Source organism: Nilaparvata lugens, chromosome 5, assembly GCF_014356525.2.
Source record: "Nilaparvata lugens isolate BPH chromosome 5, ASM1435652v1, whole genome shotgun sequence".
Taxonomy (NCBI): domain Eukaryota; kingdom Metazoa; phylum Arthropoda; class Insecta; order Hemiptera; family Delphacidae; genus Nilaparvata; species Nilaparvata lugens.
In genome coordinates, this window is record NC_052508.1 from 96,839 (window position 1) to 114,923 (window position 18,085).

Here is an 18,085-nt window from a genome sequence, read left to right on the forward strand (position 1 = left end):
ATACAGTGTCAGTAAATAAACATGTCATCAGAGATAAGTAACAGAGAAACACCAATTATTCATCAAAATATATGCAGTCTGCGAAGTAATTTTCGATTTATTCTTAGTGCAAATGAGGAAATTAGAAAACAACCTGCTAATAATAGTTTTAACAGAAATATGGATACTAGAGAATGAAATAGACTTATATAATATAGAGGGCTATTCAGAACATGGTAATTTTAATTATAACTACAGAGCAGGAGGAACTTTGGTTTATGTTAGCAGTGAGATAACGTTCAAAACAAAGACAATAGATTTTATTTCAGCGGACTGTGTACATATATCTTGTTCATATAATAATTTTGAATTTCACTTGTTGGCTGCTTACAGGTTGCAATCAAACTCACCCAAAATATTTCTTAACGAATTAACCTTGTACTTTGAAGAAATATTCAATATTAACGAAAACAATGAGGTCCCTTTCTTTTTCACGGGAGATATGATTTGTAATATTACATTTTTTCTCGATTGGAATCGAATCTTCAATTCAAGATCTATAAAACTTTATAGTAAATATCAGAGTAATTGATATACGGACAACTTTTTGACTGAGAATTTACCGTAAATGATTGTGTTGCATGTTCCATGGTGTCACCGAGGCTGAGTTGACAGAATTAACAGGATTATTTAAATAGATATGATATATAAAAATTTAAAATAATAGTTTCAAAATAAAGTTTTATTGAGATCAAATATAAAATGTAAATTCTAAACTTGTAATTTATAATTTTTTGGTGACGTGTCCATGACGTCGACACTGGTTTGAGGTGTCTACGAAGCTTTGCTCTGTTCCTTGTAGCTAGGCTTCCTTTTTCTCTAAAAAATGATGGCTGACTGCGTGTATTCTAATTTTGTGCTCTCTGAATATTTTTCTGTTTAAGTGAATTATTAATGTTTTAAATTGAGTTTTGAACAGTTTATAGTGTTCTATTTTGTCTATAATCAATTGATTTGTGTGTCTACAAGCCTATAGCCATTGTTTTTCAACTATATAATTGGATAAGTATTTAGTTTGTAATGATTTTAGATGCTTAAGTGTGTAAGATATTGTTCTTTGTGTATTTGTGTAGTATATTGCCAAAATTCTTCTGAAGATTATAAGTTGATTTGCTCTGAAAACTGGATTTCTCATTCATAGGCGATAGATCCATTCATAGTTTATCAAGAATCTATTACGTTGGAGCTGATAACTATCCTTAGGTTAATATGTGAAAATATGCTATCCAACCGATTTAGGAGAAATTGGTAGCACGGCAAATGTTACCCCTGTGGTGGGACCGAATTACAAAATAAATATGTCCCAAATGGTACACCATGAAATCCCTGGTTATAAAAAAATATTGGTAGGATAGATGTCTTGATGGGTTATGAATGGTATACTGCTGAATGGGAGGTCAGTTCTGGAGTGGTCAAGTTTCAATGTATAGATATCAGTGCATATTACAAAATGGCAAACATTAAAAATGATCTGAATCTTATAGCATTCTTAACACAAAAGTTTGATGAGCAAAATGCTAGGTTTGATGAGCAAAATGCTAGGTTTGATGAGCTAAATGCTAGATTTGATGAGCAAAATGCTAAGTTTGATAAGCAAAATGCTAAGATTGATAATTTGAAACAAGATCAAAATGCTAGGTTTGATGATATGAAGCAAGAATTTGCTAGCATTAGACTAGAGCAGGTTAGTATGAACCTTCTATTGAAAGATGCACATGAAACATTGAAAGATAATCATGAAGATGAAAGCAAATTGAAGCAGGATGATAGTAGTGTTGAGATACAAGATCAATTATTTCAAGTTTCAGATAATGTAGGCCTAGTTAATGTTATTGAAAAAGTAAATCCTAGTGAGATAGTGGAATTGAGTAATGTAGTAGGTAGGGAGTTGTCTTTATTGAAAGTCAACAGTAAAGAAAGTAGTATTGCCAAATTGATAGTTAGGAAAACAGTAAGTAAAGTGAATGTTTACATGAGACAGGTTTCTGTAGAGGTTAGGAACAATGTAAACAAAATGAATCTTGCTTTGAATCAAGTTGATGAATTCAACTTTCAACTGAAAATTGAAAAGGTGTATGCAAAGCATTATTTAGTAAACATGACTAACTTTTGTAAGCAAAATGGCTTTGTTGAAACAAATGAACCCATGAATAAAATCATGTTCTTGAAGAAAACAAAGCACAAAGTCACCATTGATGTGTTAGTATTCAAAGGTTGTTTCAAGTTGCTTACTTACAAGATGATGACAGTGAATCACATGATGAAAGGGTATTCCCCAGCACACAATGATTAGGAATCCTGTGTCATGCCGGGATTCAGAATAGCAATGACCGTAAATACTATGTATGGTAAGAGTCCATAATTGTATCTTTTTTCTTTCCTGTAGCCTATTTTTCTTGGCCCTTAATCTTTTCAAATTTCGATTCTTTCCTGTCTTTGTGTAATGTTCAGTAAAATTCTTCTATGATGCATATCTTAACCAATCTTGTCCATAGTCATTTAATTTTGTATTTTTCTGAAATAATTTTGGAAGTTAAAATAGTAGCTTATTTTCCTAATCTTTAAATTGCTATAAAACTTAACTTTTCTAAAATCTATCAATTGTAGTGTAAATAATTGTTTGCTTGTGACATATTTTTTCATCATGTATCACTTATTTTGAAATGTGTGTTGTTTTAGGGAACTTATTACCCATTATTAATCTTTCTCTTCCTTGTATTATTTAGGAAATTTATTTACCCAATTTTCTTTTTCTCTTGTTTGTATTTTTTAGGGAACTTATTTACCCATTATCCATCTTGATCGTCTTTGTATTGTAATATTGAAATGTTTGTACTTATTATACAGTTTTCAAATTCTGAATTTATTTAAAAAATAAATGGTTCAATTTAGAACATGCTGAAATTTAATCTTATGTATAAATTCTTTTGTTATAATAATAACTTCAAAATTTTAAAGTATTAATGGATTGTGTCACCATATATATGAGATGTATTAATGAAAGTTAACTTGAATAATAATGTTTCCATTAAATAAAAACGTCTTGTCATATTATTAATTGAAATGAGTTAAAGGTTAAAATTTTTCTAAAGTTTTTGTAATTGATGTCTTTTTCTAAATTTTAAAAACTGTTTATTCTATAAATTTTGATATGATTGATTATCGTTTGAAATGGATGCTGGAGTGTATGTAGAAATTTTAGTGGGGTTTGTTGATTAGAATTTTGCTGGTATGTGATTGTTTTTTGAGATGGAAAACCATTATTGCCTAAAGAAGAAATGACCAGAAGGTTATGACTTAGAGAGGCAGTAATGAGATAATATTTTTTTGTGTTGATTACTTATGTTGATTGCCATAGATGCAAAATAATGATTAATAATGTTGATTGCCATAGATGCAGATTACTTATGAATAAATATATAAATATATTTGGGCGTGATACTTGATAGGACACTTTCATTCAAAGAGCACCTAACAAAGACAGCAGAAAAACTAAAAACCCAAAACAATATTATGCAAAAACTTTGCGGAACATCATGGGGAGCTTCAGCATCTACATTACGCTCTACAGCCCTAAGCCTTGTCTTCTCAGCTGCTGAGTACTGTGCTCCAGTCTGGATGAATAGCTCTCATGTTCATAGGGTTGATGTTCAGCTAAATAACTCAATGAGAATGATAGGTGGTGTTCTGAAATCTACCCCTGTGGAATGGCTCCCGGTGTTGAGTCACATCCCACCCCCAAATCTTCGACGCATGAATGCCCTCACTAGAGAGTACAAGAAGATACAGGAAAATCGAAGCCTGCCAATACATGAGGATATACAAGATGCCAATCAGAGCCGTCTGCAATCTCGTAAGCCACCGGTTAGGATGGCAATTACAGCCTTAGATTCAGGTTTCCGTTTAACTGAGGCCTGGCAACAAGTGTGGTCAGCAAAGCAGAACATTGACATCCCATTTGTAGCCAAAAGGCCACCAGGCTTCGATTTGCCTCGTAAAACATGGTCGGCATTGAATAGGGTACGAACTCATCATGGTAGATGTGCCTATCTGATGCATAAGTGGGGGAAGGCTGACTCCCCTTTCTGTGAGTGTGGAGCAGTCCAGACTGTGAGACACATAGTGGAGGAGTGTCCCAGATCAGCATACACGGGTGCACATGAAGATTTCCTGGTGGCTAAACCAGCATCAATAGCCTACTTAAATACCCTGGAAGCATGCCTCTAATTTCCAGGTCAAAAGTGACTAAGATATTTTCATTCGTTTTATATATGAATTTTCTATTGTTTTCTTTTTTTTTCGAATTTTGTGATCATAAATGTGTTGTGTATACTGCCATACGCTAAATAAATACTTATGAATATTGATTGCCTTTGAAGCAAAATATTATTGATGTTTTGAATGATTTCTTGTTTAATGATTGATAGTAAAGTTTTGTCATGAAATGTAGTTTGTGTTTAGAACATTGAAAAGTCGAAATAAACTATAGTATCCAACAAACGATGATTAATAATATTGAATAATTTGCTTTTTATAAAATATTTGAACAATGAATAAATGAAAATGAAATTATTTTTTCTATTGAAATTTTGTAATTGATGTCTCCAAATTTCACAATATATGTATTGCTGACTGTATAATAAGAAGTTAACAAATTTCATTTTATATTGATATATACTTAGAAATAATTTTCATGTGTATTAGATTGTATTGATAGCCTAATCAAAATTTTCTTTTTAGTTATAAGCATTTTAAGATAACAGGTACAGCATGGACATTAACATTGAAATAATTATAACGTGAATCTCGAAATCGACAACAAGTGAACGCCATGAAGAGTGTTAAGAACATTTGGGTGATTTTCGAACTAGTGTGACTCATCAATTGAATATCTACACCAATAACTACGCCAAATATCTACACTGATGCCTATGCCAATATCAACGCCAATATCTGCTCTGATGTCAATATCTACACCAATAACTACGCCAATATCTACACTAATGCCTACGCCAATGCCTACACCAATAACTATGTCAATATCTACACCAATATCAACGCCAATATCTGCTCTGATGTCAATGTCAACGCCAATATTTACACCAATAACTACGCCGATGCCTGTGCTGATGCCAATGCCAATATCTACACCGATGCCTGCACCGATGCCAATGCCTACGACAACACCAATGCCGACACCAAAGCATATGCCAATGACAATGCCAACGCTTATTGCTGACCATGTAACTCAAACTTCAACACTACCACATTACCTGGAGGTAATTGCCATCCATGTTCACGTTTGCAACTTTGAATTCAGAATAACAGTCACAGTATCATGAAAGAATTGATTCAAAAAAAAATCATCTCCTAAATTATTCCTGTATGCAGAACTCTAAACCTTGAAAGCTGAAAATATCAAAAAACCAAACCTTACCTAAATTAATCCTCACCTAAATTAATCCTGTATGCAGCGTCTATCTCTTTTCCGAAAAACAAATTACATTGTCATTTCAAGCCTGAAATGTACATTGTATAATTACAAATATGATACAAAATTTATGTGACTCTGTATCGAGTTTGGTATGCAGCCGTCTACTACAAGCATGATACAATGCTAATTGAGATGTCACCTGTATCGAGTTTGGTATGCAGCCGTCTACTACAAGCATGAGGCAATGCTAACTGAGATGTCACCTGTATCGAGTTTGGTATGCAGCCGTCTACTACAAGCATGAGGCAATGCTAACTGAGATGTCACCTGTATCAAGTTTGATATGCATCAGTCGACTACAAGTATCAGCCCAACACTACATGCATCCAGATCAGCCCAACACTATGAGTATTCAGATCAGCCCAACACTGATGTCATTACACTGGAGTCACACTTAACTGAAAATCATACTGAGTGCCTTAACGGACTGTTTTCCAAAATTTGCATCGATAAAATCAACCGCGTCAATAGTGAAAGAAATGAACATTTTTTGATTTATTGAAATTTTATGTGAAAATTAAATGTAACAATTCATCAATTCATTAAAAAAAAAATAATAATAAATTTTTTATTCAACATACAAAATTTTTTTTTGCAATAAAAATTAATTTTTCTATCTATTAAATTTATGTGCAATTTCAAAAAAAAAACTATTCTTTATATATTAAACTTTCTGTTGAGATATTTTCCTTCAAATTATAAAGCTAAATCAAAAGTAATTTTGATATTCGATACTTTGAAATAATGTTTGAAACATATAACAAATGCTATTGATGAATTTCTATAATAATTTTCAATATTATAGGACAACATGTAATGTTTTTATAGAAAAATTGTTACTGTTCTTGAATTTACAATTCCAAATTTCCATTTGGGTCAATGTAATTTTTTTTCTTTGAATTTTCAAACAGTAAAATTTTTTATGTCAAGAGGGGGGTATTTGTAATATTACATTTTTTCTCGATTGGAATCGAATCTTCAATTTGAGATCTATAAAACTTTATAGTAAATATCAGAGTAATTGATATACGGACAACTTTTTGACTGAGAATTTATCGTAAATGATTGTGTTGCATGTTCCATGGTGTCACCGAGGCTGAGTTGACAGAATTAACAGATAAATGGATTATTTCAATAGAGATGATATATAAAAATTTAAAATAATAGTTTCAAAATAAAGTTTTATTGAGATCAAATATAAAATGTAAATTCTAAACTTGTAATTTATAATTTTTTGGTGACGTGTCCATGACGTCGACACTGGTTTGAGGTGTCTACAAAGCTTTGCTCTGTTCCTTGTTCCTTCCTTTTTCTCTAAAAAATGATGGCTGACTGTGTGTATTCCAATTTTGTGCTCTCTGAATATTTTTCTGTTTAAGTGAATTAATTATGTTTTAAATTGAGTTTTGAACAGTTTATAGTGTTCTATTTTGTCTATAATTAATTGATTTGTGTGTCTACAAGCCTATAGCCATTGTTTTTCAACTATATAATTGGATAAGTATTTAGTTCGTAATGATTTTAGATGCTTAAGCGTGTAAGATATTGTTCTTTGTGTATTTGTGTAGTATATTGCCAAAATTCTTCTGAAGATTATAAGTTGATTTGCTCTGAAAACTGGATTTCTCATTCATAGGCGATAGATCCATTCATAGTTTATCAAGAATCTATTACATTGGAGCCGATAACTATCCTTAGGTTAATAGATGAAAATTTGCTATCCAACCGATTTAGGAGAAATTGGTAGCATGGCAGAATATAGATCTTTTCCAGAACACCAGAATTATTGACGATTACAAATATCTAATGAACAGTTTTGGATTTGACTCACTCAATACTGATTACACTCACAGGTCCCGATTTTCCAACTCTTTAATAGATCATCTTTACCTGAAATCTGGCAAAAATAGAACAAATATGAATGAAATTAATCTAATTCCAGAAATACTACATTTAGATATAACTGATCACAGTACAATCATACTTCAAGTTGAAGGATTGAAGAGATCCAACAAAGAAGCAGATACAAATTATAAAAAATATGCCTAATCAATTACGGGAAGTTGAATAATATTTTATCGTCGATTGATTGGGATAGAGAAATACCAGCAGTATTGGTTGATGAGGGATGGGAAAATTTCATTGACATTTAAAAGCGCTATCAAAGATTCACACCTTCTTTGAAAAAATAATTTGACACAGAAATTCAGGTTGCCATGGATAAATGGCATAAGCATCTGATCAAGCAAATGAACTTAAGAAATGAGTTATACAAGAATGTAATCAAACAACCTAATAATGACGACTTAAAACAAATATACATTATATTCAAAAATAACTTACGTAATAAACTGAGAGAAAGAAAACATTATTATTATTCAAAACTGTTCAGAGAAAGCCGGGGAAACATTAGAAAGACGTGGAAAACAATTGACGCGTTAATAGGATTGAACAAAAATAAAGAACCACTAAAACTTATTGTTGATTAGCAGGGAAATATCATACATGATGGTAATAAAATTTCTAATTCGTTTAATTGTTATTTTCTAAATGTTGTGAATAAAATGAATGATGAATTAGAACAAACCACATTGCAAACCAGGGAAGAGTCTGCTAGAATATCAAAAATAAGGTTTCCATACAAATCTCCAACTAATTAAATTTTTCTCCACCCTACAAATCTGGAGGAAGTAGCAAGTATAATAAGAAAATTTGAAAACAAATCTCCACTAGGTGTTGATGGAATAAGCACAAGCATGATTAAAAAAAACTTACATGAATTATTTGAACAAATTAACCGATCTAATTAACCTGAGTATTGTCAAAGGAAAATTCCCAAGCATGTTCAAACACAGCGTAGTTATACCTATTCCTAAAAAGCCAAATTGTAAAAACATAGATCAGTTCCGCCCAATTTCACTTTTACCGTTTTTTTTCCAAGATTTTAGAAAAAATATTCAAGATTAGACTTGAAAACTTTAAAAAAAATAATAACTTTTTTAGTGATAACCAATATGGTTTCCGTGAAGGAATAAGTACAGAAGTGGCTATTGAAAATCTTATTTCAAAAATAAATGACAGTTTTAGTGTTAATAATAAGTGTGCAGCTCTGTTTCTTGATATCTCTAAAGCATATGATGCTATTGATAAAAACATGCTTCTAAGAAAACTTGATTTATCAGGAGTAAGAGGAATTGCTAATGATTGGTTAAGATGCTACCTATCTAATAGGAGTCAAAGGGTCAGAATTAACAATACGTTGAGTGAACCCGGGGACATTACCATAGGTATTCCTCAAGGATCAGTGTTATCAAATACTTTATTCCTGGTCTTTATTAAAGATTTGACGGATGGTGACTTACAGGGAAAGATTATATCATTTGCAGACAATACAGTTTTATTTTATTCGGCCAAAACAAATCAAGAACTTAAAAATAAATTAGAAATGGATCTTAAGCACCTTAGGTGGTAGTTTTGCGAAAATAAATTAACTATCAACACAGACAAATCTAATATAATAAAATTTAATCTTCAAAACACGGATCAGGAGTTAACTAGTATTTACTTCCATAAATTAGATTGTGCGCAACAGGCGAATAATATATTGTGTAACTGTGAAACAATAAAACAAGCACGTACAGTTAAGTATCTGGGCCTCATATTGGATAGTAGGCTCACTTAGTCAGATCATGTACAGAAGATGAAAAATGAGTTATTTGTATACAAAAGGAAGTATTACCTCAGTCAGTTATGTCCAAAAGAAGTATTGTTACAATTATACAATGCAATTATTGGTTATAGAATAAATTATGGAATAATATGCTATGGGAGTGCATACAATGTTCATATTGAACCTGTGATTACTGGTCAGAAACATATATTAAAAATAATTTGTAATAAACCTAAACAATATAGTTCAATGATGCTCTTCAGAGAACTATCAATATTACCAATGAGACATTCTTTTCTTTTCAAAGCAATGCTGGATTTAGCTGAAAATAATTTCGATACTCAACAGATGAGAGAAAGAATAAACCTCAGGATTTACAGGACATTAACCTCCCAAAACCAAGATTAGAACATTCCAGACAACACTTCAAATACATAGCTATAAAAATATTCAATGCACTTCCAGTAACAACAAGGAAAATAACGTCACATCAGTTATTTAGAAAAGAAATCAAGAAATTCATTTTACAACTAGACAACGCAAATGATTTTTTTACTAAATTAATATAGGTCTAAATTTAGTATAATTTACACATTACACGACATGAACACTGCAACAATCAAAGATCATTGAACTCACAAATCCCGTCCGGTATATGCTAAACAGTAAGACAGTATTAAATTTCAATCACTGTCTCTTTCTCCAAAACACATTCATTTATGGTCTAATTACATCAACACTTTGAAAAAAATGAAACGTTAACTATGAATAAAATTGAACTAAATATGAAAAAAAAACAGCAACCACTCCATACATAGTTTTAATTTTGTGTGTGTGTGTGTGTGTGTGTGTGTGTGTGTGTGTGTGTGTGTGTGTGTGTGTGTGTGTGTGTGTGTGTGTGTGTTGAAACAAGGTATAATACGGGGAGACAATCAAGTATACACAGCACATTAAGGGGAGGTGTGTACACTAAGGGGAGACCCCGTATTGTCACTGCTCAATTTTAGTAAAAATCACTTCTACATGCTTAAAACCATGTGAAAACGTAATAAAAAAAATCTCCTCATTTTGTTAGTACTTCACCTAATTGGGATACACTCCAGTTCCCGAAATTGCCACCACGTTGTGCTACGATCGCTAATACACACTCACACAAAACTTATTTACGGATTGAGCATACAATGCGGGCTACTTGCATATCCCTGCAAATCTCCATTGTCTCCTCCACTGTTCGAAGTAACTGGTTTGCTATGGGATTTGCCGTGACTCATTGATTCACAGCTTAGCGAATTCATAGTTTCTTTTTCTGTTCATTCACTTGTGACATGAGAAGGGAGCGAGGATACATGCTTGCAGAATGTATTGTGGTACTGATTTTCTAGTTATTTGGTACAAATAGTCTGTAAATGATGATTCTTCACAAAAAATACCCTCTGCTAACCTCACAGTCTTTGAAAATACCTGTTTTTCTCCATATAACTAAAAAACCATTCATAGTGAAAAAATCCAGAACCGTTTCCAAGAGTACAAAATCCTCTACAATTCAACGCCAAATTAGGTTCATCACAATCAATTGTGACTGAGACATGATTCTTGGAAACACAATTTCCCGCATTGAATTTGGGCTATTGCTAGAATGATGGGAATGGGAGGTTTGTTAAGATTCAAGAATAGCACGTCAGTAAGTTTATATTCTCGAAGAGGCTTCACTGAGAATTCACTTACTGATTTACAGAAATGTAAAAAGTTGGTAACCCAACATTTTATCTCAAGACCAGGATAGCCTATGATAAAATGAAATTTGTCTCTTTGCTTCTCCCCATATTGCAATTTCCTTCTGTGTCTGTCAATATCCTTGCGAAAACTGTCTTGTGAACCTTAGATTGAATATTTTACTTGTGTATCATATGCTCACTTCGTGTGGAAAGACTTTGTTCCAGAGAAAAGATTCAGTAGTCATACCCTGGCTCAAAAAAATTGTAGTCAAGGCATTCCAAAATGATTTATCTTTGAGAAAATGAAGAATGAGAAATCAGAGCAGTGAGTCCTTCCAGTTCATATCATAATCCAATTTGGGTAGGTGAAAGTTTCTCAATAATGCACCATAAAATGGAGTACGGTAATCACTATCAGAAAGATATAGCAGTTCCGAAATCTCTATTTTTTCAAATGAGCACAAATAGCAAAAACGCAATGTAGACCAGGGGCTCCCCAAAAAAATGTTTCTACGGACTCCCTCACCTACCAGCAATGTCGAGGATCAACTCGCGATTTTGAGTTGGGAGGCACTGTGAAACGTACAATTTCTTGAATCCCAGTACTGAGTAGCTTATATCCATACGAGTAGATAGTTATATGACAATACTACCCCACTTATGGAGCGATCAAATTTGCAAAAAATTATATGTTATTTTCAATCAAATTTCATCAAATTTAGTCTAATTTTAATGAAATTTAATAAAATATTGATAAATTAATAAAATTCAAGTAAAAAATTAATAATTTTTCAATCATAAAAATACTGTTAAGTATCAGAAAATTTTTTTGGAGTGACTTATTTTTCAACCAAAAATTGGAAAATATCATTGAAATTTAATAATTGAGAATCATTATAAATTTTAAAAAATTATGAAAATTCTCTCATTTCTAATATAGGATATTTATCATCATCTAAACCTAATAAAACTAATTTTATTTTAAGTTGATTAAATTCTTTAATAGATTTTTCATCAAACATTTCTAAATACTTTTTTGGTAAATATGTTATAAATTCTTCTAATTCAACTGACATGAAACATAATTCTTTCATTAATTAAGATTCATGAATAAATTATTATTAATTAATTAATTAAGATTCATGAATAAGGTTGATGTTATTAAATCTAATTTAAATAAATCTAATTTATTTAACTTAAAAATAGGATCTAATTCATGAACTCAATTAATCTAATAATATTCTTAAGATTTATCATTTTTAAAGAATATTTATCAAGAAATTATAACAGAATAATTTTTTCAAATACCTTAAATTTTTTTCTTATAAATAGTAATTGAAAATCATGAGTGATCAAAATAAAATCTATTGTAAAATTTGTGATGTTAATTTCACAAATAATTATAATTTTAATAGACATTTAAAATCTAAAAAGCATCAAGTTAATTCATCTATAAAATATAAAAAAGTCTTAGAATTAAAGAAATGGGCTGAAATGAATCATATTCATGATTATGATAGATTAAATGAAAAAGCATTATTAAAAATTAAAGAGGATTTTAAAATCAATGAAGATAATTATCAAATATTAAATTTTGAAGAACTTAAAGATATTGGAAAGAAATATGATGTTAATAATTTAAATAATTTAAGTAGAGAACAACTAATTAATAGATTGGAAAAAATTAAAAAAAATCCAAAAATTTTAAGGTTAAGAATATAAATTATATTAAAAATTAGCTGAAGAAAATAATATTAAAACAAATAATAAATCAAAGAAATATTAATAAAAGAATTAGCTAAAAATATAAATGAATCATCAAATAATTATATAGTGGATATTAAAAATATAAATTCTAAGAATGATTTATCCAATAAATATACACTTTAAGTTTCTCCTGAAAGTAATAATATTAAAAATTATTTAGAAATTTGTAGAAAAGATTTAACATCAATAATTGAAGAAAAATTTAAAATTCATAAAAGTATGAAAGGTCAATTGAATCTAGGTTGCACTTATGAAAGAAATTCTCCAACAGATAATACAATTCAAAAAACCATAAAATATTTTCCAGTAATACAGATCATATTTTAGATATAAATGAATTTATTGATAAACAATTTGAGAAAACTATTTTAAGAGAATCACAACATCAACCTAATGCAGGATCTGGATGGTCATTAGCTAGTTGTGATAAATTAATTTTAAAATTGAATAAAACAAATCATTAAATGCAGGATCATATATTGATTTACCAGAAAAAATAAAATAAAAAAGCATGTATTAATTTTATAATAAGGATAATTATTGTTTTATTTATTCAATTAGATGTACAATAGATATTTTTAATAAAAATAAATCACATCATCCAGATAGAACTACACAGTATATGAAATACATTCATGATGATATTTTTAAAGGATTAGAAGTTCCAATATCATTAAAAGATATTAGAGTTTTTGAAAAAAGAACTTTTAATAATTATCAAAATTATCCAAAATTGTCAATTAATGTTTATACAATTGATACAGAGAATGAAAACATAATACCATTACAAATTTCTGAAATTCATGATTCTGAATTAGAAATTAATTATTATATTTTAAAAAAGATAACAATTCTCATTATTGTTTAATAACTGATATGAGTAGATTAGTAAGTAAACAAATATCAAACCATGATGGTAAATTATTTATTTGTAGAAGATGTTTATCACATTTTCATTCAGAATATAAATTGGATGAACATTTAGAATTTGTAAAAACTTTGAAGCAGTTAAACCTATTATGCCAAAAGAAGGATCAACAGTTTATTTTAAAAATTATAATAAAAAATTTGAACATCCATTTGTAATTTATTTAGATTTTGAAAGTATATTACAAAAAATTGATCATTGTAAAAATAATCCAAATAATTCTTCTACAACTAAAATTCAAAAACATATTCCATATTGTTTTACAATTATTTAGTTAATAGAGCAGAAAATATTTTTATAAACCAATTTGTTATAGAGCTAAAATAAGATGAATTAGAAAAAATTCCAGAATATTTATTTGAAAATTTAGAAAAAATTGCTAAAAAAATAGCATACAAATATAATTCTGAAATCAAATTCCAATGGAATTAAATAAATATGAAGAAATAAAATTTCAAAAAACTAAAATTTGTCATATTTTTGAAAAACCTTTTAATGATGATATAAATTATGAAAAAGTGAAAGATCATTGTCATCCAAGTGGAAAATATAGAGGTGCAGCACATAAAAGTTGTAATTTGAATTTTAAACTTCCACAAACTATACCTATTTATTGTCATAATATGAGTGGATATGATACTCATTTATATATTAGAGAGTTATCTAAAAAATATAAAAGGTAGATCTTATAGCTAATACTGATGAAAATATTTAATTATTCTATTAATTCAGGATATGGATATGAATTTGGTGAAGATAATAAACCAAGAAAAAATATAAAATTTTCATTTGTTGATACATTCAGATTTATGGCTTCATCAATTGAAAAATTAGCAAAATCACTAAAAAAAGAAGATTGTAAGCATATAAATAATTTTATAGAAAATGGAAAAGTTTTAAATGAGATTATTAAAAGAGAATATGATGAAGATCAAATTTTTAATATTAAAATATGATGAAAATGATGATGTTGGATATATTTTTGAAGTAGATTTAAAATATCCAGAAAAATTGCATGATAATCATAAAGATTTACCTTTAGCTCCTGAACATTATAAAAAAAGATTATGTACAACTCTTTATGATAAAAATAATTATGTTGTGGACATTAGAAATTAAAATATTATTTAGAGAAAGGTATGATTTTAGAAAATATTAATAGAGTTATAGAATTTAAACAAAGTAGTTTTATGGAAAAATATATAAATTTCAATACAAATATGAGAGCTAAAAGTAAAAGTGATTTTGAAAAAGACTTTTATAAACTTATGTGTAATAGTGTATTTGGAAAAATGATGAAAATGTAAGAAATAGATTGGAAATAAAATTAGGTGATGAAGAATCGTCATATAAATTTTCTAAAAAATCTAATTTTAAAGGATTCAAAATATTTGATGATGATTGTATTGCTACACATTTTCATAAACAAAAGGTTAAATTCGATAAACCAATTTATTGGATTTCCAGTTTTAGATTTATCTAAATTATTAATGTATCAATTTTATTATGATAAAATTAAAAAATATGATCCAGATGCTAATTTATTATACATGGATACAGATAGTTTCTTTTTAGAAATGAGTAAAGATCCTTATGAAATAATAAAAATAATCAAGAAGAATTTGATACAAGTGATTATGATAAGAATCATGAATGTTATAATGATAAATAAGAAAGTAATTGGAAAATTTAAAGATGAATTGAATGGTATACCTTTAGAAGAGTTTTGTGGATTAGATCTAAATGCTATAGTTATATGTTTTCAAATAATAAAAATGAAGTAAAATGTAAAGGTATAAAAAATGTTTATTAATGAATAAAAATATAAAATTAGATGAATTAGATGAAAATACTAAAAATAGATACATAAAAATGGAAAATTTTAAGAAATGTTTTTTTGAAGATAAAGTAGTGTATAGGAAATGAATTGTATTAGAAGTTATAAACATGAATTATACACAATAAGTTTGAATAAATTAGCTTTAAGTTCAAGATGAAAAACGATACATATTAAAAGATAAAATAAATACTTACCATGGGGTCATAGAAATATAAAATAATAATAATTTAAAAAAAAAAATGGAGGAATAAATTTTTAAAAAATAATTTTTTAATAAAATGATTTTTTTCAAAAAAATTAATATTTTATCATCTGAATATATAAAATTTTTTACCTATAAATAATGGATTCAATATTTTTTATCCCCATTATGAAATCAATTTCAAACATTTAGATATTGAATCTTAAATGAATGTTATGATGTATCACAAGAATTTAGATATTATGTGAAACTGACTATTTAGAAAGATATAATAATATGATAAGAAAATTTTTATATCTAATAGAGATACTTTAAATGAAACATTTTTAGTAAATTTCAAGATTATATAGATTGGGGTCAAATTTTTAATATATTTAAAACCAAATTATCAAATTCATATTTGATAATTTAAAAGGTGAAATTATAGATGAATATTTAATATATTAAGAAATTTTTTATTCATTCGATTTTGATCAGAAGACTCAGATTATGATGAATATTTGCTTTTTAGATTAATGATGAACTTTTAAACCAAATCCTAATTTTCTTTTAGCCCACATTGTAGGAGCAATAACTAAATCCATAACTCTTTCATTTAAAGTAGCATCTTTTGAAAATAAACGATTTAAAGCTTGATCTTCTAATTTTTTATCAGCTATCCACTTTGTTCTGGAGTTCTATATTTGAATAAAATATATCATGTTCCTTACAAAATCATCAGTTGGATTAATTCCTTTATCACCCCTTTCTAATCTTTCTTTAAGTTTTGTTCCGGACCAAAGAAATTGCACCTGGATATGGAACTCTAAAGGTAAATTATTTATAATATCATTAACTAAACCAGATCCTATAACATTTTCAGGTAATAAAGACATACATCTAATTAATATTTAGTACTATTGGTGTATCTATTATTTCTGTAAGTATATCATTCATAAATTTAACTAAAGACATTTTTTCATTATGAAAACATTTATTTCCAGCATTTCTTGAGCTGAAATATAATTAAGTCTTTTAACTAATTCATTTAAATTATTTACATATCTATATTCAATTGGTTTATTATTAAATTCTAATATTCCAGATCCTTTCTGATTAATAAGTTCTTCCCAAATATTTTAACTAATTTCCATTTTCTACCTTTACTTGATTTTGTTTTCTACTTTTTGGATCATTATTTGAAATAGTGAATAAGTTTTTATCATAATGTTCTTATAATTATTCCAATCATCATTTGTAAACATTATATTATGTTCTAAATATCATTTCTAGTTAAAGTCTCCATAAACCTTCTGTACCTTTATATTTTTCTTCATTTTCATTATATTTTATTATATATCATCTATATCAACAGTCATAGGATAATTACCAATTTCCATTCTTCAATATCTTCATCATAACAAATACCAATTGTTTATCATGTGCTCTTGGTAAAAATTTTGAAGCAATGATCCAATATTAATAAGAGATGATTCCATAATTTTTTTCAAAGATTTATTAGTTTTAAAAGTTTCTTTTTCAGTGTTTATTGGATCTTCAATTGTAGATGTAGATTCATTATAATGAAAATAATTTTCATCTTCATCTTCAAATTGGATTTTTTTAAATGGAGTACTAACTATTTTTGGATTAAAATTTGAATATCTTTTGAATTTTCAACTCATGAATTCTATTTTCTTTTAAAGCTTTAACTATTGGTTCATATTTTTTTCTCTTTCTTTTAATTCTATTCCTTCACGAATATGATGTGATTTAATTCATCTTTAATTTTTTTTTCTAAATTATGAACATGTTAGCTTCTGATAATGTAATTTCATCTTTTTCCTTATTCATTATTGATTCATTAAATTCTAATCCATTATATGGATCTTTTTTAATAAGTTTACTTTTTGTCTAATTTTATCTCTTTCTTTTATTTGTTCTTTTTCACCTTCTTTGAATCTTTGTAATAATCTTTTCCAATTTGATTTCACTTTTCCAAATCTTCATTTTTTAGATTCTTCATTTATAAATAACAAATTAATTATTATTTAAAAAAAGTTAAATAAATGTTTTAAACGTTATTTTTTATAACGTTAAATGTATGTTTTAGAACGTTAATTTTTTATAACGTTAAATGTATGTGTTAGAACGTTATTTTTTATAATGTTAAATGTACGTTTTTTTATTTAATATATCATTTTTCAACATTAGTTTATATTTTCCATCGCATTATTTTCTAGTCATATCTATTGTAATAAATCCATAAGGTTCATCCAACATTTTTTACATAATTTTGAAATTTATCAAAACTCATCTCTGATCCTACATAATCATCATAAATTCATTTAGTATAATATTTATTTTGTCTAAAAATAAATAATAAATTTACATTATTTCTTATAACTCTTAAATCTAAATGACTATAACTTTGACTTAAATAGATACATG